Genomic DNA, 24,392 nt, shown 5'->3' on the forward strand with positions numbered 1-24,392 from the left:
TTTATTTTTCCATATGAATTTCATGATTGCTTTCTCTATTTCTACAAGAAATGCCGTTGGGATTTTGATTGGCATTGCATTAAACCTATAGAGAACTTTTGGTAATATCGCCATTTTGATGATGTTAGTTCTGCCTATCCATGAACAGGGTATATTTTTCCATCTTCTAAGATCTTCTTCTATTTCTCTCTTTAGGGTTCTGTAGTTTTCATTGTATAAGTCTTTCACCTCTTTTGTTAGGTTGATTTCCAAGTATTTTATTTTTGGGGGGGATATTGTGAATGGAGTGGTTGTCCTCATTTCCATTTCAGAAGATTTGTCACAGCCTTTATTTAAAAAGGACCTCATTAAGTTATGGAGACTGATCCTCCTGCCTCAGACTCCCGACTTGCTCGGATTACATACTTGTGTCACTTTGCCAGCAAGAATTCATTTTTAAAAAGCATCAGAATACTGCCTTGCATAGTGGCACATGCCTGTAATCCCAGCAACTTGGGAGTCTGAAGCAGTTCCAATTGCAAGTGTGAGGCCAGATTTGTTAACTTAGTGAGACCCTAAGCAAGTTACCAAGACCCTGTCTCAAAATAAAAATATAAAAAGGGCTGGGGAAGTAGCTGATTAAGAGTACCCCTGTGTTCAACTCCTAGCCCCAAACAAATATTTTACTATAAAAAATAGTTGTCATAAGATACATACTACTACTCCTGTTATGTACACACATCTGCACTGAAAGGTTATTGGGTATGTCTGACATCTAGGTGGCTTCATGCTGGGTAAAGCAATCATGTATTCTTGCTTGAGGACAGTACTAACAAATGCCTGTTATGCTGCAGGTCTACGTCCTGCCCAAGAGTGAGTGGAAAGGCACCAGAGTAAAGGGAAGAAGGTGTTCATGGTGACCCTCACCCAAGGATCTACAGATGCTTATTATTTTTAATGCAGGGCTACTTCACAGCACCAAAAATAAAGTTATCTGAATCTAATTCTCGCCAAGATGAATAATTCTTTTTACTTGATAGTCCTTTGTTCTCTTGGACAGATATTTAGGTTTCTAGTATGATATCTGACACTGCTACTTACATATCATTTACAGAGTTGAGCTCTGACCTACAATAACAAAATAAAAGTCCAGAATCTGCCATGCATGTGCCTGCTTTGCAAAGACGTTCTTTTCTCTTTTATTTACCTGCTTCAAGACATAGCTTAGATATTGATGTCTGTCTCTTTCTGTTACAACAAAAGCTGTTGATACTACTCTCCTCAACAAGTCCCTCTCTCAAGCCTCAATCAATAAGCTGACCATGATATAAAAAAGGAAGTGGGAAAGGAGTGTGATGGGCCCTCAAAAGGTTCTAATTCTTCAAGTGCCACACATGCTGCTGAATGTAGTTCCACTGGGTAGTGAGAGTTGCAATCAAAACCCAAGGGTAGGGAGGGGAACATGAGAGGAATAGAAGACAACTATCTAGATAGGGCAGAGGGGTTGGGGGGGGAGGGGCAGGGGTTAGCAAGGACGGTGGAATGTGATGGACATCATTGTCCACAGTACACATATGAAGATACGAATTGGTGTCAACATACTTCATATACAACCAGAGATATGAAAAATTGTGCTGTATGTGTGAATTGTAATGCATTCCGCTGTCATTTATTTTTTAAAAAAACAATTTTAAAAAAAACGAAGGGTTTCCCCTCATTTTTGATCCTCTTCTAATGTCTTTTGCAGCATGAACACTCCTGACCACTCCCTCACTAGGTGTCTTTGGTAAAGATCCTCCTTGGCCTATTATAATTTATTCACTCTGCTTTTCCCACATTTAGGAAGGCCCCTCCTCACCAGCCCTTCTCCACGTTAAGAAAGAAGCACTGATTGGGCTGGGGCTGTGGCTCAGTGGTAGAGCACCTGCCTCGCACCTGGGAGGCCCTGGGTTCGATCTTCAGCACCAAGTTAAAAAAAAAAATAAGCAAAATTGAAATAAATAAATAAATACTGTCCATCAACAACTAAAAAATATGTTTAAAGAAAAAGAAAGAAAGATGTGCTTAGGATGTTCTAGTTCTAGCTTATTCTTTGCCCTCACAGTCTCACTTCCAAAAGCCTCATTTACTACCTCCACAAGGGAACCAATAGCGTCACAACTCAGTTATGTTCTCCCAGGTCTGGGGGCCAGTTGTGCACAAGACAGACCCATCCTAGAAGCCCTTCTAGCTCCACATACGGTGTGCAGGAACTCCTGCACGGGGTCTCAGGGCACCCAGGCCTTAACTCCTGTTAGGAACGCACCCCTGCTGCGTAGTCTTGCCCACACCTCTGCCTGCTGCAACCTTATTTCTTTTTAAAGGCTGGTTACCAAAGCTCCTTACTCATAGTCTGACAGACTATTTTCTTTGAAATTCAAGGTCATTATTTGCCTTTTCTTATGACAACACTTTACATTACTCTCTCCTTTTCTCATGGTCGTTGGTGTGGTGTGGGGCTCTTAGCCAATCTACAGAAGAGGACCTGCCATTGAAAATCCTACTTTTAACTGGTTGCTTTAGTGAGGGAATGTTTATAAAACTGGATAAAATAGTCATAAAATTAACCAAAAAGCAACAGCCCTAATGTCCATCAGCTCATAAATGGATAATCAAAATGTGGTACAAAGAAATGATGTCATTCAGCTTTAAGAGGAAGGAAATTCTGGCTGGGCATGGTGGCTCATTTCTACAGTCCCTACCACCAAGAAGGCTGGGGCAGGAGGATCACAAGTACAAGGTCAGTTTGGGTAACAATGTGAGACCCTATCTCAAAATAAAAAGAACTAGAGAATGAAGCTCAGTGGCGAAGTAGATGCCTGCTATGCAGCAGGCTGTGGGGTCCCTCTCCAGTGCCGCAAAAAAGGGAAGGGAATTCTGACACATGCCACAACACAGGGAAAACATTAAACTACTTAACTGAAATGAGTTATTCTATGCTTTTGTACAAATGTGGAAATGCCTTATTTTATTTTATTTTTTTAACTTTTTTTTTTTTTAAAGAGAGAGGAAGAGAGAGAGAGAGAGAGAGAGAGAGAGAGAGAGAGAGAGAGAGAGAGAGAGAGAGANNGGGGGGAGAGAGAGAGAGAGAGAGAGAGAGAGAGAGAGAGAGAGAGAGAGAGAGAGAATTTTAATATTTATTTTTTAGTTCTCGGCAGACACAACATCTTTGTTTGTATGTGGTGCTGAGGATCGAACCCGGGCCGCGCGCATGCCAGGCGAGCGCGCTACCGCTTGAGCCACATCCCCAGCCCTTATTTTTTAATTAATATTTTCTAGGAATGCTTTTGGATACTTTCATATGCACATTATTAAAAATGCTTCCTATAAAGACCCTTTAAGACTCTAAGCTCTGGTTATCTTTAGTGAGTATCACAGAGGAGGTACTCCAATATCAGAAAAAACAAAAGTGAAACGAGAACAAGAAAGATGTGATACTCAAAGCATCAGTGAAGCCGCCTAAAACTGACACTGGGAAAACCCAAATGTAGCCGCAGAGCTACGGGGTCGGAGGAGGGGCAGGGAGACTCTCAAATGGCTGGAAACTATCTTAGACAATAAAAGGGCATAAAGCTGTGTGTGTGCGTGTGTGCATGCACGTTTTGTTGTGGTAAAATACACAAAAATAAACTTTTCCCCTTTGATAACTTTTAGTGTGTGTTTTGTACGCTCCCGTTGCTATTCCATCCTTCAATACAGAGCAGTTTTGTCATCATTATGAAGCCTGCACCTGTTAAAGATTAACCCCCTACTCACCTCCCCAGCTCCTGCCAGCTTCCTGGCCCTGTGTATTCAACACACGACCTGTGACCTCTATGACCTCTAGGACCTCACGTAAGTGGAATCACATAATGTCCGTCCCTGGTATTTGATTTATGCCAGTCGCCGTGCAGCTGCGCAGGTGTAGGGGGCATCCACTTAGCACAGCATGTGCAGGAACCCCTTCCCTCCGAGCTGAGGGCCAGCATTCCATCTGGAGGACAGAACGTGCTTGGCTCCTCCGCCAGGCTGTGTGAACGCGCGGTGATGTGCAGTCCTACAAGCACCTCAGTTCACTGCCTGCAGTTCTGATGACACACCCAGAAGGAGAACTGCAGGATCAGGGGCCACCATACTATTCTCCAAAAGGATATATTTTTAGACTTGGTGACACTGAACCTCTTCAGGCCAAGAAGTGGAGCGGAGATCTCTTCACTACTATTCTGATTATACAATAAAGCCATGAGCCCACTGCCAACCCAGAGCCCGAGACTATCAACCCATTCTCTCTCCCCAAGTAAAGGGAAAGCTCAGGAAGAGAAAGTGTCTACATCACAAAACAAAAAGCTGGTTTGAGGAAAGCAATATGAAAGGGAAAGAAAACAGGAGGAATAAGCTGAGTACATAAGAGAAGAAGAAGAAGGCAGCAGGAAGGAGAACGTGTAAAAAACACAGCAAGGAGGCTGTGAATGGAGGACAGAAAAGGGACAGTGCTGGGCCTCACTAGCGCCTTGGGCCTGCTGAGGAAACCTGACTGCATGAACACAGGTCGTTAGGAATCAGAGCAGCCAGGTGCTCTGACCATGCCTGTGATCCAGGGATTTGGGAGGCTGAGGCAGGAGGATTCCAAGTTGGAGGTCAGCCTTAGCAAGCACCCCTGGGTTCAATATCCAATACCACCCCCCCCCCAAAAAAAAGAAAAGAAAAATGAAATTTTTAAGAAAGAAGCAAAGCAATTGAGGTTCACGAAGAAAGCTTCCCTTACATTACTTATTTTTTTTCCCAGTCTATATTATCATCATTTTTATTCATTTTAACTATTTCTAGATCCCCTAAGATTTTTCTAAATCATATACAAGCAGGAACATGAACAACATTTCAAGAATCTTCCTATACAAATAATCTATCAAATGATGCAATGTCCAAAAGGAAAAAGACCATTAAGAGGATTCATGGAAATGCATAGTAGTGATAAGACAGCTTTAACACAGGGCGCTGACAATCGCTGGCCCTTTTTGAACACCTCAACATGACAGAAATAATTCCACAAATTGGAGGAGGGGAAGTGGACTTTCAAAAATGGGAGACTGTCTTTGATTTTTATAATGATAAGGTTTATGCTTGGCACATAATTTAACAAATATTCATTGATTGCTTACTATGGAAAAAAAAAATGATGCAATGTCCAAAGCTACCATGTGGAAGTTCAGTCACCAATGGCTGTACTTGTTTCTTATACTGAAGTTTTCTTTTTTTTTTCTGTATCTTGTGTTCACTGAAATGCACACATTTATGAGGAAACAGAATTGTAAGCTATATGATTTAAGTAAAATAATAATAATAAGCTGAGGTAATAAACTACTAATCCTTCTTTAGGAAGGGTCCAAATTGTAACAAGTCATAAAGAAAAGAGTTTTAGAATTAATTTTATGTTTCATTTTTAATCAGACGAAGTGTATAGAATTATAGACTAAGAATTCCTTCTTGAGAGCCTCAGAAGTCACAGAAAGTAGAGGTCAACTCAGAACAAAACTCTAAGCTTACCTCACTGGGCACAGCTTCTGCTCCTGATAACTGACTTTTTAGAAACATTCTCCTTACCTAGGAAAAGGGTCCCGCTCTCCCAGGAGATCAGCACTCTCTAGGAATTTGTGCCCAGCAGCACCATGTGCCAGCATAGATGCTCTATGAAAGCTGAAACCCTTAGCTGGGCTTGGTGACACAGACCTGTCCTTCCAGAGGCTCAGGAGGCTAAGGAAGGAGGATTGACAAGTTCAAAGACAACCTCAGCAACTCAGTGAGGCACAATCTCAAAATAAAATATAAAAAAAGGGGCTAAGGATGTAGATTGGTGGCTAAGTGCCCCTGGATTCCATGTCAGTGTATATGCATGTGCACGTGTGCAAACACACACACACACACACACAGAAGAAAGCTGAAATTCACCTCATCAGGCCTTCTCTCCATGGATGCAAAAAAATCACTTGGTTTGTAGATTAAGCAATAAAAAAGCAGAGAACCCACTACCCTGTGTATCATTTGCCTTCCTCCTTTTTAACTCTTACTATTTTGTAAGATACTAAATAGAAATAGGTTTGTGGTACACAGAAGAAAGACGCATTTTCAAAAGATGTTGCCAGAAAGAAGTGATGGGACTTCAGAGGCTCAGTGTGACAGATCCCATCAGGAATTACACATTCCCTCTGATATTTTCATCTAAATGTTTATTGAACAACCTCTAGCTTTCATCCACATTATTTTGATTAATGTATGAATAGGTTCAAGAATTACAGAAAAGAAATCTAAGGTGATTGTGCTTTAAAACAAATGAAAGGATGACTCTTGGTTTACAGTCACTATATTTTATGACTAAAATGCTCCCTGTCTTTTTTTTTTTTTTAATTTAACTGCAACATACTTCCCCTGGCTTCAGTTTTGAAGTAATGATATAAAATTCATTTTATCTCTTTTTCAAGCCTGGCTCTTTCACACATAACATCAGACTTGTCATATCTGAGGAATTATTAAAATAAGACGGAGCCTGCTATTTTGGAGCAGAGAAACCTCTTTGAGCTGGCATCCTCAGGAGAGCAGCAGCGCAATCTCATTAGCTGGAGCTGAGACGCGTCCTAGTCTCCAGGTTCAAGGTGATGAAAGATTAGGGCTTTGGGCCTTGTCTCATTTTGAATGCAGCACACATCCTTCCCTGCCCGTGAACACGAAATTACATTGAACCTGGGGAGTCTAACTCCATTAATTTTAAATGGAAGATTAATTTAACAATATGCGGCAGATATTTGTTACAGACCTATCATGTAAAAGTGACGGTGAGCAATAAATTGTAGTGACTCATACTGGCCAGTGGCCCTGGCTCAAATAAATCAGGAGGCATTTACACATAATTGCTGTTTTTAAAGACAGGGATATGGGTGATGTGTTTCTTTGATGAAAGATTGGGCGACCCCATTCAGAAACACAGCAGCTCTGTGTCTGGGAACCACAGTGCCGTTGTGGAGAGAGATATTCCAAGTATTTCTGGAATTATCATTTATGAATAACAAATACTGCACTGATGTATAGAAATCTTACAAAGTTTGTGTAATGATTGTGCTTCATGAAATTATTGTGGTTTTTTTTTATCAATTTCTTGAAAGTAATTAAAATAATAATACCCCAGAAAATAATTCACAAGAGACAAGAGAGGATGAGAAGGAAGAGGGGTGAAAGGTTCCACTGTTGACAAGAGCAAGTGATTCTATTGACTTCCTGGCAAGTGATTATGCATAGATAATCATCTGCAAACCTGGGGGAGGTGTAAAAGGAGACTGCAATTGAAGAGAAGCACTGTGAAGGAAAACAGGAGATTTTCTTTTACTACTATTTTATAAAGCTTTCTCCATGTTCTCTGAAGCAAACGTTCATATTCTTCAAGTAACTATGAGGAAAGACACAGACACAGACACCCGAGTGTTTACCTGCTTGCTATAAGGTAAACCCCTCACACTCACATGCCGAGAGCATCACATGCTTGGGCCTCGGCACAGCCATCCAGGGAGGGTCTGCCTGCTGTGGCTGATGGTGGGAGTGCCTCTCTGTCTCCCCTGTGAGCCTGGGAATGCCAGCACTTGGGAGGGCTGCCCCAGGACTCTGCCTTCAGGAGAACCCAGTGTGATGGCCGCTCCCCCCTTCTCCTATAAAGATGACAGAGGAACAAGGGAAGGTAAAGACTGCCCGTCTTCCTCAATGCACCCCCTCGTGGGTTTTGAGGGACTGCTGGGACATGGCTCAAACCCGTCTGTCTGAGGCAGAGCTCATCCCACGGACTCCAGTGGGGAACACGAGAAGCAGAGCAGGTCAGTCCCTGAGACTGTGTGCTGAGTTCTCAGACAGTCTTGAGCCTCTTCTAGGACACCCTTCCAGAGCCACTAGAGCAGGCTGGCCATTGTGCCACATTCCTGCTTCCTAGCGTTCCAAGGCTTTAGACACCCCAAAATTAGGTCCCGTCTCCTCAGCATCCGTAACAGGAGTCTGAGTCAACCTAGTGCCACCTTCACAACTCTTTGACTCTCTCCTCCAGAATCCCACACTCCTGGTGATCAGCCTGTCTGCCCCAGGGCTCGCCTGCACCGACACACCGACTGTCCCACAGGCCAGTGCCTGTGCCTGCAAGGTTCTCCTCAGCCCTCCTCATCTAAGGAACTCCTACTTAACCTTCAGAGCCAACACCAACACAACATTCTATTTTCGTTGTTGCTGTCACCCGAGAGCAGGGACTTGCAATATTCATCTTTTCGGAGCATCAACTCAATGGACAATCACATTCATTAAAGACGTAGTAACTGGTCGAGCTCAGACCAGTTGCTTCAGACTTGACAGGGTGGTGAGGACAGAGGAAATAAGGAGAGAAAGAAGACGCTGATGGAATTCATACCTGTTTACACCATGGTGATCAATTCTGTTCTTGATTTACAATCTCACATATTGCTGTACAGGACTAAAAAAAAACTGTAGCAAACAATAGGTTTGAACATTCAGAATAACAGACCCATGAAGATCAAAAGGACCTGGTTTGTTGCTGTGGGTTCCGAGGGAAGGAGGAAAGTGCAATAGTAAGATGAGGTCAGTGACAGCCAGCAGTAACGCTCAGCATGTGGCCTGCACTGTCTGAGCTCTTTACATGCCTAACAACGTCATCTTCTCTAAGAATCTTTGACCTAGGCACTATTATCATCTTCATTTTGCAGGCAGAGAACTGAGGCACAGACAAGTTAACTAATTTGCTTAAGGTCATTCAGAAAGCAGGTGGGAGAACTGAATCGTACTCCAGCAGCTGAGCTTCAGATTCTCAAGGAATCCCATCAGGAGCCACCTTTGGCAATATCACCAGTCTTGAAAGGGAAGCTCTGACCAAGGCATCTACTAAGATGCTGGAGATCTACATGGCAAAGAGAACAGGAGGCCCAGGGATGGCCAGCCCTACAGCAGAGCCATGGCAGAGGGAAGACTGTTCCTTGTACCTGGAAGAGGAGTGGGACATGAGAAGACCTGCCTGCTCTGGAACGGGGTTCACAGAAACCCGAGCAACAGGGTGCTGTCACAGGTGGGCACAAACCAAGATGCTGGAGACGTTCACAGCAAGCCTGGGTTACAGACGAAGCTTGGTTCTGAGTGTCTGTCTGTCCTTCTGTCTGAAGAGCAGCTGCAGAGACTCCAGTTCTCATACACAGCAGAGCTTCCACGGGACCCGGTGAGGGAAGGCCGTTAGGTTTCCATTCTAACATTTCCTTGCTGGGAGTGGTCTTCCAGCACCCGGCAAAGTTCAGACTCCCGGCCACTGACAATGTCATACATCTTAAAGAAGCTGAGCTCCCATATCTTTACATTCACAGCACTCTTATTTGAGTACTGTTGAAGGGAAATTTCAATTCCATGAGATCTGAAATTCATCTTCAAGTAGCCAATTTAGAAGGATAACTAGTCTCATGTAGTAATAATGATGGTGATAATGGCAATAATAATAAACTAACCCCAAATGTCATTTTTCATACTTCTTTTGTACTTTTCTCTTTTCAAGTTATTAGAAAACACTAATTAAACTACGTAGTTTCCTCAAAGGGAGAGCTACAATTATGCACATCTTATTATTATTTTTATTAATATTATTATTTTTGTTCCAATGGATGATGGAGGTAAAAAGAAGAGTTAAGACACCTAAAGTTTCTTTGCTGCTACCTAAACTCAGAAACCTCATCTCCCTTCTCTAGAAATCAGTGGAAGCAGGCAGGATGGAAGCAGCACCATGATTTAATAAACAAGTAAAGTTCCCTGTCTTAAAAAAAGAAGCTTTGCTAAGCTACTTGAAAAAGAGAAAGTTCATTAGGATTACATAAGCAAAAATAAGAAGCTGTTATTGCATAATCCCAGCAGCTTGGGAGGCTGAGGCAGAAGGTTCTCAAGTTCAAAGCCAGCCTCATCAAAAGTGAGGCCCTAAACAACTCAGTGAGACTCTGTCTCTAAATAAAATACAAAACAGGGCTGGGGCTGGGGCTCAGTGGCCGTGTGTCCCTGAGTTCAATCCCTGGTACCAAGAAAAAAAAAAGAAAGAAAGAAAGAAAGAATAACAAGCTATTGCAATTCTGTAAAAAAGAGTACCAAGCCCTCGGTTGAATCCTCGGTGTGTGTGTGTGGGGGGAGTGTTGATGCATGGAACATTTAAGTATAAACAATTCATCCCTCTCTCCCTGACGTTTTCCCAGTTCATTCAGCATAAGGCACACAGCCGAGAAACCTCAAATGTCATAAGAGGTACTGGAGGTGCTATATGCAGATCAAGCCCTGTGGGAAAAGAAAGAGTGCCCAACCTCCAGGCCACACAGAGGAGCCAGAGGTAGGACAGGGGAGTTGGGAAAGAAATGGCATCTTAACTCTCTGAGGTCGCCAGCAGTGGATGCCTCTCACCAGTGCCTTTTTGTACTTTAATGTTAAATTTCTTATGGGAGCACATCACCTAATTAGAGGAATTGATAACTGCACTGTTCCATAATGAGGCCAATGCATTTCAAAGTCATTAAAGATAACCAAGGCAATAAGTCTGGGTTTAAGCGGCGTTTCCTCAGATTTCACAGTCTGCATGTTGCAAGTGTAGGGGGGAAAAGCAATCCCTGCCTAGTCAACTGTAAATGCTGGGTTATTGGAATCTTTAAAACAGGCAGCAAGGAGAAAATTACATGGCCAAATCTCCTTTTTCCAGTTAATGAAGAATTAAGACTCCCATTTACCGTATTAGAAGGTTCATCAGAGGTCTCGGCTCTCCATAGCTGGTGTTTGACAGCAGTGTCAGTTTATCTGAGTCTAAACTCGAAAGTGCATGACAGAGGATCATTCATAACTGTCACATCTACTTATCTCTCTCATTGTCACATGGCTAACGAAATTCGGGCCATGGAGCTGTCTGCTGCTGTCCCTCTCAGCTCAGCTCAGGAAAAAAGCCTTCCAAGCCCATTCATGTCCTATGATCATGTCGGCACACTATGAATCCACAACAAGAGTCAGCTCTGCTTCCTGTAATCTCCCGTCCTGGGGAGAAGACAAGATTTACCTAGGACTAATGTCTGTGCACGCTGCATCTGGCATCAGAACTCAGGAAAAAACAGTCCAGAGAAATGATGCTATAGAGAGAGGGTTTCTCAATATATATTATTCCACACTTCAGAAAAAAATCACAATGCTTCAGAGTTCGCCTTTGATAATGAGGAAATGCTATTTCTTTGCACTGAGCAACAGTAAGTGTGAGAGGGCTTCGTAATGCAATTTGCTACAGCACTTTGAAACCAAAAGAGAACAGAGAGGCTGATGGAAGGATGTCTAAAACCAAAGCAATCAGCAGATCTTAAGGACAATGAGCACGAAATGAAGACAGAATTTGATTTGCAAACGATATGGCCTAAGCAGCTTCTCTGCATAGCAACAAGCACTTCAGTTACTCTGGTGTCTCCAAGAACAGAAGTCTGCATTGATATGAAGAGACGTGCCATTCTCAGAAAAGCAGGCCATTTGCAAGTGGAACCTAGTATGGCTCAGAGCAGGTAACACAACATGAACGTGCTGGTGTGCTTCTGCATCTTGGCTCCCAGTAAATCCAGGAAAACTCGGAAACCACAAGATTTACTTATGATGAATTTACCTTTGAAAAGCTCTCCCTGGATATTTCTGAATACCAGTGGCACTAATTTCAGCACTGCATCATCCAGTTAAAAGAAAAAAAAAAAAAAAAAACCACCAGCTTTAGTGCATTAGAACTGTATTTTAGGGTTTGATAAGTTTTAATAAATTTATACAGCAGTATAACTGCTACCACAATCTGGCTTTATAACATTATATCACTGCAAAGAAGTTCCCTCATGCCCATTTGCAGCCAGTCCCCACCAGACTACAATATCTCTTCTTGTGCTGAGTTTTTAATTGAGGTACAGTTCATATCATAAAATTTATCAGTTGAACCTTTTTTAAACTGTACATTTCACTGGGTCTTTAGTATATTCTGAGATTATACAACCTACCACTATGTAATTTTAAAACATTCCATCGGTCCTAAAAGAAAACCTCATATCCATTAAGAAGTTACTCTCTATTTCCTTTTCAACCCTAGCCCCTGGAAATAAATTACCTAGACTAGACATTTCATATTAATAAAATCATCCAATATGTGCTCTTCTGTGTCTGGCTTCTTTCATTAAGCATAATGTTTTTGAGGATAAATTTATCCATGGGATAGCACGTGTCAGTACCCCATTCCTTTGTTAAGGCTGAATAATATTCCATCGCATGGTTATATACCACATTAGTTTTATCTTTTTTAGGCTGATGGACATTTGAATTGTTTCTAGTATAAACAGTTTTGTGCAAGTTTTTGTCAAAATATATTTTCAGGTATCTAGGATATATATACCTAGGACTGGAACTGCCTGGTTGCCTCATAATTTTGTAGATTGGACACTATAGAACCCAAAAGACATGTTTCACACATTGTAGTCACAAAATACATGACTTACCCAATGGCTTTGGCTGACTTAACCCTTACTGAGGAAGAAGCTGATTCATTCTATTTATTGCAGAATTCAGTTAATAGATCAATAAATATCACTTATAGATTTTTAATAGCTCTGATGGCAGGTTTCTAAAACCAACTAAATTTCAGTATTGAAAAATTAGATTTCTCAATTGGTTGTCAGAATTCAGGTCTAAATAAGACCATAACACAATGTTCTCTGTCCCAGTCAATATTCGATATCCTCTTTGCTCTAGGTCCCCTGCCTCATCGCCCTCTTCTACACTCCTGATACTTGAATTCACACATTCTCCTTGCTGACAGTCCTATTGTAGACTGCAAAAAAAAAAAAAAAAAGAAAGAAAGAAAGAAAAAAGAAGAAAGAAATGAGAGAATGGCATCTCACTTGGCTTCTTATTAGGACAACTGAAATAAAAAGTTCAAGAAAAGAAGGGACAGACACAAAGAGAATCTTTCTTTCTCTTCAGTGATTATTTTTACATTCTACTCCTAATTCCTTACCTAGTGCACATTTTATTAAGCAAATAAGCCAGTTAGAAAACATGCTAGTTTATTACATTAAATAAAAGACAAGGTATATACTTAATTCATAAGAAACTCAGCTGAGAACAGCTTCTCTCGTGCAGATGTTAGGTTGTAAGAAGGGCCTCACGACCTGTTCTGCCAACTGTGGCTGTCTGTGAACCAGTCGTACCCCTAGACCCCCATTTCTCCTACTCATGGCTTCACCTGTAAGAATTCGTGGTAAAGATGATTCTAAAATCATCCACAGTCCTTAAGTTTTTAGATGTAAAAACTGGAAGCCATTACTGTTCTCAGATTAAAGCAATAAATGCTATTTTGATTTTTAAAAAGTCAATCCTCAGGCTTTGGTACATGTGGGGAAAGTGAAATAAAATGAAGGTGACTCCAGAGACCTCCTGGGCCTTTAATAACCTACTGTCACTCTTTCAAGCATGAGATTAAACCTAACAGACATGGAAGCTTCTACCACCCTTCCTCTCAGTCCCTCTGGGTTTTTTTGTTGTTGTTGTTTTTGTTTTTGTTTTTTTGTATCCATGTTACCAATATTTCTGTGGAGAGGCCCTTGACGCCCCTTGGCACTCGACCCAACTCTGCATCTGATTTGCTAACACCACATGCCTCTCCACTTATCAGTCACTCAGAAAAAGTTCTCTCCCATGCTCACTGCACGCACCCCTTCTGCAGACCCTTCTCTTACGCTGTGGGGCTTTCACTTAGTCCCAAAGTCCAAGAACTTCAGTACAAAGAAATGGGCTGGAAAAACTAGGCATACTTGGCGAAAAGAACACACAATACTGCCTTTAAGAAAAGATCCACAACAAACACAAGTCCATTCTGGCCAGCAGCTGGCTCAAAAGGCAGACTTCACAGTGGGCCAAGGTTCAAACATAAAGAGGAAACATCTCTGTGAAGGAACTTCTGTCACAATATTTTATGAATGCTTCCACTCTCCCAACATGACAGGACAGGGGAGAAGAGAAAGCAGCTTGCCAATTGGATCAAATGACTTGTGGAACAATGCAAGGGAGTCTGTCTTTAGTTCCACATGGTTCTGAAAACTTCAAGACAAAAATAAATTGCATGACCCCCTGGTAGATTCCACTAGAACTTATAGGAACAAATTGTTTGCCTCAAGCTGGGTGGAATATACATTCAAATTCAGCTCTTGAAGGAAATTATTAAGTAGAGTCATATTAGCTTTCTCTGAAGCACACTCGTTTTCAGTATTGCTACTGTATAGACCAATTATGATACCTTTCCATGCTGAGAAATGATTGTTCTGCTAACACAGTTCTGGGAAGAATCAAAAGCACTACATTTTTAACCTTGGGGGATTTTTGTTATTGTTGCTCCCTTGCCAGTTCCTTCAAATGGAAAACATCTTCCATTAATCTAAATGCAAAATTTGTTTCAGCTTTCCAAAGTTACTTGAAAAATGTTAAGCACAAAGCAATAAAGTTTTTATGCTCTTAAGACCACTAATGCTTTGAGCTTCATATTCATTTTGAAGAAATGAACATTTTATGGTTCACAGAGGAATAGCTACATGAATAATATCTGAGATTATAATGCATCTAGCAGAAAAAGATTAAGTTTATGTAAACTATTTAATCAGATGTGAAATTTTCTCTAGAGGATAAAAATTCTGACCTATTTAAGTTTACTTTAAAAATACCAATATCATGTTTCTACCAAGGGAGCCCACCAATTTTCCCATTTATGTAATATAAACATTCATTAGAGACAAAACTTAAGATGTACTACATTGACCTAAGGATATTATAATGGATCTCCCTATATGAAATAGAGATAAGATGCAAACTCAAGTTTGCTATTAGGTTCAAATTACTCAGTTAACCTTTAATTAAAGAACAATAATTTTAGGAGAATGTCACTATTAGAACTATGCAGTTGAATGTACTGTGTGAAAATACTTTTATTTTTATTGTATGTATTTCCTAAGAGATAACATTTATGCAACTATACAGGGCTAAAATGAATTAATAATATTTACTGCAGTGCATATATACATATCTCAAATTTAGAGGCTTCCAAATTTGAAAAATATGGTAAGTGGCCCAAGGTTATATTTCATGTCCACAAATACAAATGTCACAGTAGATCCCAATGGTCCTATATCCAGCCCTCAATAACCCAGAACTGCCCTAATTATAAATGTGGGAAATAACATCATGATTCTACTATGACCAGTTATTAAGGAGGAGACTATTTTTCACTATGGAATTTTAACATCTGGCTTCCAAGGGGTATAAGCTTATTAAATAATTTTTTTCAATGTATCACTTAGGATATAGTACATTTGATAAAACAATATTTCACTGTGTATTTTAGATCTATTGCACTTTCAGTAGTATAAAATTAAAGAATGAAAAACAAAATTTTTACTGGAAAAATGACTTGAATGCCCAGGAGGCAATATGGTAAAGAAAAAACTATAACCAAGTACATTTTATAATGATAAGAAGACTATCAGACAGCCATAGCCACTCATCAACAGAGGGAGACTCCTGAGGCCAGGACCCTGCTTTCCCACTGAGTGCCCCATGATGTCCTGTCTGCATCAGAAGTTCACCCACTCAACCCCTTCAAATTATAGTCATGCTAACAATGGTTAGGAGGACAGAGAAGGAAGTGGGATGCAGAATTTTAATCAGTCCATTATTTTGGGTCCAGTTGAGTCCATGGGGGAAACTGGTACATGGTGGTGACATAAATAGTTTGATCAAGATGAACACATATAGAGAAGTATTTAATACTTGTCCCTGTTTCCTATTTATATAACAGAAGTGGGATTAGAAACTTCAACAAATTCATTTTTAACATCAATATCATATACTTTAGAAATAAAACACATAAGGAAAAAAATGCTCTCTTTTAAAGTATACAGCCTGATGAGTTTTGACAAGTGCATCTATACCCATGTAACTATCACTGCAGGTAAGAAATAGAACAGGGAGTGGGGTTATAGCTCAGTGGTAGAGGCCCTGGGTTTGATCCCCAGCACTGCAGAACAGGAGGAAGGAGGGAGGGAACAGGACAGGAGGAAGGGAGAAAGAAAGGAAAAAAAGAGAATATTTCCATCACTCATGATGTCACTTCCTGCCACTTCATAGCCAGCATTCCATCCCCTGGTCACAAGTAACCATGGATCAGCTTTGTTACCATGTATTATATTAGATTTGTGTGTCTCAGGATTTCCTAAGTGGACTCCTTGAACACATATTTTCTGGTGTCTGACTTCTACTCAGCACTGTATTTTTGAAATCCTGTGGTTGTCGAGAACATCAGTGATCGATTCTGTGATATTCCAAGATTTTCACCTACTGATGAATAGTGCACGTTTCCAGCTTGGGCGATTATGAAAAGAACTGTGATGGATTTCATTTCTCTTGGGTAAATGCCAGGAGTGGGAGGAACTGCTGTGGTATAGGTAAATATATGAGAAACTTCATCAGGAAATATTAAAACTTAATATTAAAACTTAAAGAAAATGCCAAATTAGACCACACTTCTTGATTCCTCATTTTAACCATAGTTCTAATGTTGATCTTGCGACTTCTTCCCTAGGCACATATCCACGCTGAAAAGAGACTTCTTCTGACTTCACTCAGACTGGCTGGCACCTACTTTCCCCAGGAACCTGAGGCCAAGGTACAAATGAGTAGAGAGCTCTGTGAGGTCAAGGTAAAAGAAGAGCTCTAAACAATCAAATTGGAGCAATGTCAACACTTGGCATTTGCAGAAATGTCCTCTGAAGCCCTCAGCAGACACAATCCTCAGCTCTTCCCTGGTAGGAAGGAGTCCGCAACAAGCAGGTCTCTGCTAGGGTGACCGGCATCACAGCAGATACATTATTCTGTCAGAGGTTCTGGCTTAAGTACTGTGGACTTTGCTTGAAGACCAACAGGCAAAGAACCTGGCAAAAGTAGCAATTAAATTTGGAATTTAATTTCAGAAATACAGTGTCCCTCTTCAGTGGCACACCAGGTCCTGGACAGGAGAAAGAACTTGGCTGGTACCATCCCGATTGTCAGTCCAGCTGCATCCCTCTTTCCTGATGAGGGGGAACACATCAATATTCAAATTTTAAGAACTGAACAGATTTGCTTTCCTTAAAAACAAACAAAAAACAACAACAAAAAACAGGGGCAGTTGTCCAAGTTCTTGTCAATTACACGTGAGCAGGGAATGAAAGGGGCTGGAGGGTCCTGGAAGTCAAGCGTCTTGAGAGGAAAGGTATCTGACACCAAAATGGAGTCTCTCTGGCAGAGAAGACACCACGCTCAGAGGTGCTCTGGTTTCTTTCCTCATGTACAATATATAAATATCGCTTTTACTGTCCACTCAGAGATGCCCATATCTGGAAACTGTTCTTACTAAGAATTTTAAAATTTTTTACATCACTTGCTTGGAAGATTACAGAAGAAAAGAGTCAGAAGTCATAAGGAGTTCCTTCAGAACAACTCCTAACATTTGAGACAACTGAGCTCTCCTGGACTTCATAGGTGGCCCATGATAGGAATTGTTCTGTACCATTCCTGCTAAGAGATATGCTGTGGCATCTCCTTCTGGGACTACCTCATCCAACCAGAAGGCCAGCTCCATAGGTGACTGGGCAAAGAACCAATAATCAGTATGGGCTATGGTTTGATGCCCCTTTCTAAAACTCATGTTGAGACTGTACCCCCAGTGCAACAGTATTAAGAGGCTGGACCTCTAAGAAGTAATTAGGCCAAGAGACACTGCCCTCATGAATGGAATAAGGCTATTATATCAAGCATCTGCTAGATTAGTCACAAAAAGAGAGAGTTCAGGGCTGGGTTGTGGCTCAGCAGTAGAACGCTTGCCTAGCATGTGCGAGACCCTGTGTTCAATGGTTAGCACCACATGAAAATAAATAAAATGAAGGTATTGTGTCAACTACAACTAAAACATAAATACTGAGAGAGAGAGAGAGAGAGAGAGAGAGAATGAGAGAGAGAGAAAGTGCTGCACATGAGTGGTTGGGTGATTGTCCACACAAGAGCAGGTACACAGTCTGAATCAGGGCTGGAGAACAATTCTGCCAATGGATGGTGTTGGAGAAGATAATGCTAAGTGAAGTCCGCCAATCCCCCCAAAACAAATGCTGAATGTTTTCTCTGATATAAGGGTTGTGATTCATAGTTGGGTAGGGAGGGAGAGCATGGGAAGATTAGATTAATTCTAGATAGGGAAGAGGGGTGGGAGGGAAAGGGAGGGGGAAGGGGANTATATATATGTATATAAAAACATAAATACAGAGAGAGAGAGAGAGAGAGAGAGAGAGAGAGAGAGAGAGAGAGAATGAATGTGTGTGTGTGTGTGTGTTAGTTCAGCCCCTAACCACATCTTGCTTTTCTGCCTTCCCCCATTGGATGATACTTATCAGATAGAGGGCCACGTTCTTGGACTTCCAGTTTTTCAAGACCATAAACCAAACATACTGTTATTATTAATAAATTACTCAGTCTGTGCTATCCATTTGCAGAAAATGGACTAGACATTATAAAATGTATTCAAAACTCCTAAAGTCTCATCAAGTTTGTCAGGGTCACTGTGTCTTACTGATTCGACAGAGGTTTCAAGGTACTTTTCAAGTTTACCTCATCTACTATGATCACACTTTGTTACCCATGCTTGGCTAGGTCCTGAGAATTTCTTAGATCTAAGAACACAATGTCATTTTCATGGCACCTTCCTACAAGCAGAGGTGGTACAGATTGCCCAGCAGGGTAGTAAGACACTCATTACATAAATGGACAAAAACAAACCTTGTGAGTTTCCTCGACTCACCCATACAAAAATGTCTAGTGCATTCGTCAGTAGGCTTAAGAACTTTCTAAAAGCACTAAAAGCACAATCATAGTCAAGGTCATGCTCAATGAAATTTTGTTTTTAACTCGGAAATGTGTTTCTACTCCCTAGTAGCATCCCAATCAAAACTGTTCACAGAAAACAAATCCGAATTATGGAAATTGTGTGAAAATGAAGCTCTTTAATGACATATGCAACTATCTTAGTATTCCCTCTCCATCTCTCCCCTATGAACACAGTTCCTCTTAAATGCCCTTTCTTGACGTCTACAGTTGTTACTGTTCAGCATAACTACAGTCTCAACGTTGTCAAACCATTTCACAGTGGCACCATGTCTCAGGCAATGTTAGGCCACTGCCAACAAGTAGCGAGTAACCTGTGCTGACAACACATTACAGCCCTGCCATAAACAATCACCGTCTCACCGAAGCAAAATGGCAGTCGAATTAGAGCTGAATATGTAACAACATGCATGGTAAATTGGCACAGCAGCTAAACAAACACAGGGCAGCAGCCACACACAGATGCAGAGCTACAGCTCCGCCACACTGTCCACACTTGTGCAGACCAGGAGCTGGACACGGGCCTCCCTGTGCCAACAGAGTCCCTGTAGGGAATGAGTGGGAAGCCCCGGGCCCGGTTCATGTTTTCTGCTTACCTTAGTTCCTAAAGTCTCACTCTGATGAGGATTCAAGGAAGGGATGCCAGATCTTTGGATTCGCAGATGAGAAGTAGGAGTATATTAAAAATAAAACAGTTTTCAGGACCGGTAGGCAGGTAGAAGGACGATCCAGCTACATAATTACTCCAGGGAGTAAGACCAGACCCATCGTATGAGGACGATACCTGAGGAACAATGGGACCAAAGCAGAAGCTGGACATATGACTTCATTACAAGGAAAGGAAAGGGTAAGGGCTAGCCACCACAGTTGGGGAACAGCATGGGATACATTCAATTCACTGAGCAAAATATGAGCTCAGAGACCACATGGTTGACCTTGAAGGAGATTCTCCTCACCTCAATTCTCCATCAGATTGAACTGAGGGGGAATGAAAGATGCTAAAGTAGCTCCTGTCTCTGTCCATGATGAATCTGAAGACTGACAGGGACAGCACGGCTGAACACGTGGGCAAGAAACAGAGAGACACAGCTAGAAGGTAAGCCGAGGCAGGAGACCAGGAAAAAGCCAAGGTGTCCCTAGAAATCCCAGCCTAAGATCGCAATAAGGACGAACGTGACCAGCCAAGTGAGGTTTTCTGACTGTCAGCTGAGGACTGAGCCCCAGGACCCGAGGCAGACCTGACTGATTGCTCCCTTGTTTCATTCTGACACCATCTCCTTGACAGAGCAGGGGTGACACTCTGGTAGGTTCTTGGCAACTTGAAAGCCATTTGTAGCTGTGGACATGGGAAGAGATCAACCTGAACCTCTGTGGACCTGCCCCTCAAGACTAGAGCCCCAGGGAAGGGGCTCCCCTTTGCTGTATGCACAACCCAAGCATCTCTTCAGTTCACCCTGCCCAGCACTCACAGCCCTCCAGAGGCAGCTGAAGAGGAGGGAGCCCTGGTTTATTAACCTGGTACCCTGCTAATCTAATTAAAAGTCAAATACACAGCACTCTCTTCAAAATCCAAATGTTCTTTACAGAAACATCAAGGAGGAAGGGAGTAGAGCGGAATGGCCCCACGAAGGTAATCAGGATGCATCTTCAGGGACGCGTGCCCGATTCCTTGAAGCTCATTATCAGCGCTTGGTGCCGTCGGAGAACACCTAGAGACCACATCATTAGCGTGCTACACATTCATTATGCCACAAATGGAAACACCATAACAAAGCAGCCCCAGTGTTCAGGGAAAGATAAGATTTCAGTCCCCAGCTCCAGAACACTTAAGTCTATTAGAGTTCTCAGCAAAACTGCTGTTAAACATGGGTGAAAGTTACAGGATGGTTCCTTCCACACACAAAAAAGCCATAATCCAATAATTAATGAAACTGGAGCATTACTCCTTTTTTAGTGCATATGATTAAAAACCTTAGAAAATGATTTATTCTCACATTTTTAGTTTTGACATTACAAGGTCAATGGTGCTTCTAATAAGAATAATTTAGTATGCAACACAATAATCCACTTAGCTGTATAAAAGTTCTGCATCTTTCCGTAAAGCAGATGAGATGAGGAATAATGCCCCCCACAGCCCCCTTGCAAAGCAAAGCTAATGTACAACAAGGAGGAAGAAGTCAGCTACACAGTGTGAGCCTCAGAAGGACACCTCAAAGGCCACTTTGGAGAGGGAAGTCTTGCCTTAGATGAAGTCAGGAAGCGTGTGGGCAGAGCCTTTCTGAGGAAGGATCTGCCTCAACTGAAGCCCCCCAACCTGTGGGGGAGAGCTCCTGGACAGCCAGCACATCCCACTGTACTCCGAGGGGCTCTGCTCTGCAATGCAAATGTCAGAAGAAGCATGCCAGAGACAGAAGTGCAAAAAAGAATGAGAATTTGTTTCATCATTAATTTTTTTTTCAGTTAAAATTGCTCAGTCTTTTGTTTTTTAAAAGGCTAACAAAGTGGCTTTATGTCCAGGACACCTACTGTATTCTGTAACTAGATTCTGAAGATGTGTGGAAGGAACTGGGTCCCCTGAGCCCTACTCAACCACTCTTTTTTCAGTCATGATGAGGACTTCAACTCCACACCACTAGCCAGTTCTAGGCTTTAAAACCTTCCTGCTGAGATAGTCCAGTAGGCAAAAACACAACTCTCCCACTGCACTGTCACTGTCCCATCGTCTTCAGCAAATATGGAAGGGCCATCTGCACTGGACAGTGACAAGGCTCTGCTACATAAGATGATGAAGACAATGTATTTGTGAAGCTTAGAAAGTAGTAAAGGAACTCATGTGAATCAAAAGAGAAGAAAAAGCAAAGCTTTGTGGAAGCAGCAGCTGTTGGAACATGTGCCCTGTAAAGAGTGGTGACAGTGCAACCTGCACAGATGGGTGTTGTGGGAAGAGGCCAGGACAGTGAGCCTCAGGGTAGACTAGGGCCAGGATACTGAGCCTCGGGGGAGACCAGGGCCAGGACAGTGAGCCTCAGTGGGAGACCAGGGCCAGGACAGTGAGCCTCAGAGGGGAGACCAGGGCCAGGACAGTGAGCCTCATGGGGGAGACCAGGGCCAGGACAGTGAGCCCCAGGGGGAGACCAGGGCCAGGACAGTGAGCCCCAGGGGGAGACCAGGGCCAGGACAGTGAGCCTCAGGGGAGACACCAGGACCAGGACAGTAAGCCTCAGGGGAGAGACCAGGGCCAAGACAGTGAACCTCATGGGGGAGACCAGGGCGATGACAGTGAGCCTCAGTGGGGAGACCAGGCAGAGAAAGAGCACTAAGGGTCACAACTGGTGCACGAGCAATTCTCCAACTCAAACTAAAATTCATGATTCTCTCTGCAACATAAGAAGCTATTTGTAGAGCTTTACAGAATAATGAAATAGTAATCCCACTTAAGAAGGAGAAATAATCTATGTTTGAAAGTGTCTGGGTAAAGACTGGAAAGAAAGAAATAATTTAAATTACATTGTTTATACTTTTTATTTTATTGGGTGAAGAACACAATCATGTGGCTTTCTTACAGTAGAATATTTTGATCCTGGTTGCAGTGCCAGTGTTTGGCAAAGCATAACAATTCCTAGCCTTGTGGGAGAGTAGGTACCAAAACAGATATTTCACTGAAAGCAATTTAAAAACTAAATAGTATGAATTTTAAAAAGTTCTTATAATCTGTATACAGAGCAGGGCAAAATGTATGCAATGGGTTTAAAGGAATGGAAATGGAAAACTAAATTTTTTAGTTTTTGCTTTTGTCTTGAGAATATTTTCTAAGTTGAATTTTGGCTTTGGATTCAAGTCTTTACAAATCCACAGATTAAGAGCATACAAAGTTCAGGGCCCATCCAAGATACTAAATATAAGAGCAGACTTCACACAAGAGAGAGCATACAGCAAATATATGAATCCATGCAAATGCCTGCACACACAGAAATTAGGTGTAACTCATGATTCGAGAAGGCAAAAAAGAATCTTAAGAAGAGTCAGAATTTTCTAAAATGAAGATTTCTTTTTTCCATTCCAGGAAAAAGTTAATAAAGATAGACACAAAATGACATCCTGTCAAGCCAGAAAGAAAGTACTCAAAACAATGAAAGGAGCACATCACAAGGGCATGGAAGGCAGTTGAGATCTGTAGCACCGGCCAACTCTGTGACAACCAGTGCTAGAATTATGAAGTGTACTAATTAAGTCAAGACCACCGGGGTAAATAGAAATTCATAAATTCATATGGACAACATAAAGAAACAACAACAAAAGGAGACCTCACAATGCCCGAGTTCAACATCTCTAATGGAGCTGTAGGGTCAAGACGATAGTAAAACATTCACACAGCCAACAAAACAGGACAGACAGCCCAGAAATAAACCTCCCATTTGGTGGTCGATTGATATTCAATGCCAAAAAAAACACACCAGAGAAAGACAGCCTTTTCAGAGCAGTGCTAGGAAAACTTGGATATCCATGAGTAAAAATGAAATTGAACACTTGAATACTCCATACAAAATCAACTCAAGTTTAAGTACTTAAGACTTAACACGTAACACCTGAAACTGGAAAAACTACCCGGACAGAGGGGGAAAATCCTAAAAAGGTAATATTGGGCCAACTGGCAAAATGGAAAGACAGATGGCAGATGAAAATATTATGCCAAAATAACATTTACAGAGGTTGATAAATTACACTGTGTTTATGTAAGAGAATGCCCCTATTCTTAAGAAATATAAACTGAATTATTTATGAGTAAGTCATAATGGATGCAACTTGCCCTTAAATGGTTTCAGGAAAAAAAAATACACATAAGAGAAAACAGATAAATGGAGTAAAAATAAGAACCAGAGAATCTGGATAAAGGACATATGGTGTTATTCACACATAAATAACTTTACCAATAAAAAACTAAATTTAAAAGAATTTACAGAAAAAAAATTAAAATTAAAAATCTCAGTAATCAGATTCAATACCACATGAAGAGCCAACGAAATGAAAGATGAATATAAGCAATTCTCTGACATGTACTGCAGAAAATGTAAGAGTCATAGAAGAGGAAAAAGAAGGTGTAATGAACAATTAATCTTAGTTCAAGAGGAAAGAAAAGGAGACAGATGGGGAGTAGGCAATATTTGAAAAGAATGTGAATAGATTGTTATTCAAAATTGACGGAAAATATCAAATCAACAATGTAAGATGCCAACAAATCATCAGCAGGACATAGAAAAACAAATGAAACTAAAATCATGAAAAATGGTAGAACACCAAAGACAAAGAGAAGATTTAAATGTAGAGGAAGAACAAATTATATTCAATGAAGCAAAAACTAAATGCAATTGCCATTTCGACAACAG

General features: G+C 41.4%; 1 protein-coding gene across 1 annotated transcript in view; it reads right to left on the bottom strand.

Moving 5' to 3' along the window:
- Nucleotides 1-24,392, bottom strand: part of Auts2 (activator of transcription and developmental regulator AUTS2) — a 1,115,816-nt gene that overhangs the window by 450,335 nt on the left and 641,089 nt on the right.

This window comes from Marmota marmota, unplaced genomic scaffold, assembly GCF_001458135.2.
Source record: "Marmota marmota marmota unplaced genomic scaffold, marMar, whole genome shotgun sequence".
Taxonomy (NCBI): domain Eukaryota; kingdom Metazoa; phylum Chordata; class Mammalia; order Rodentia; family Sciuridae; genus Marmota; species Marmota marmota.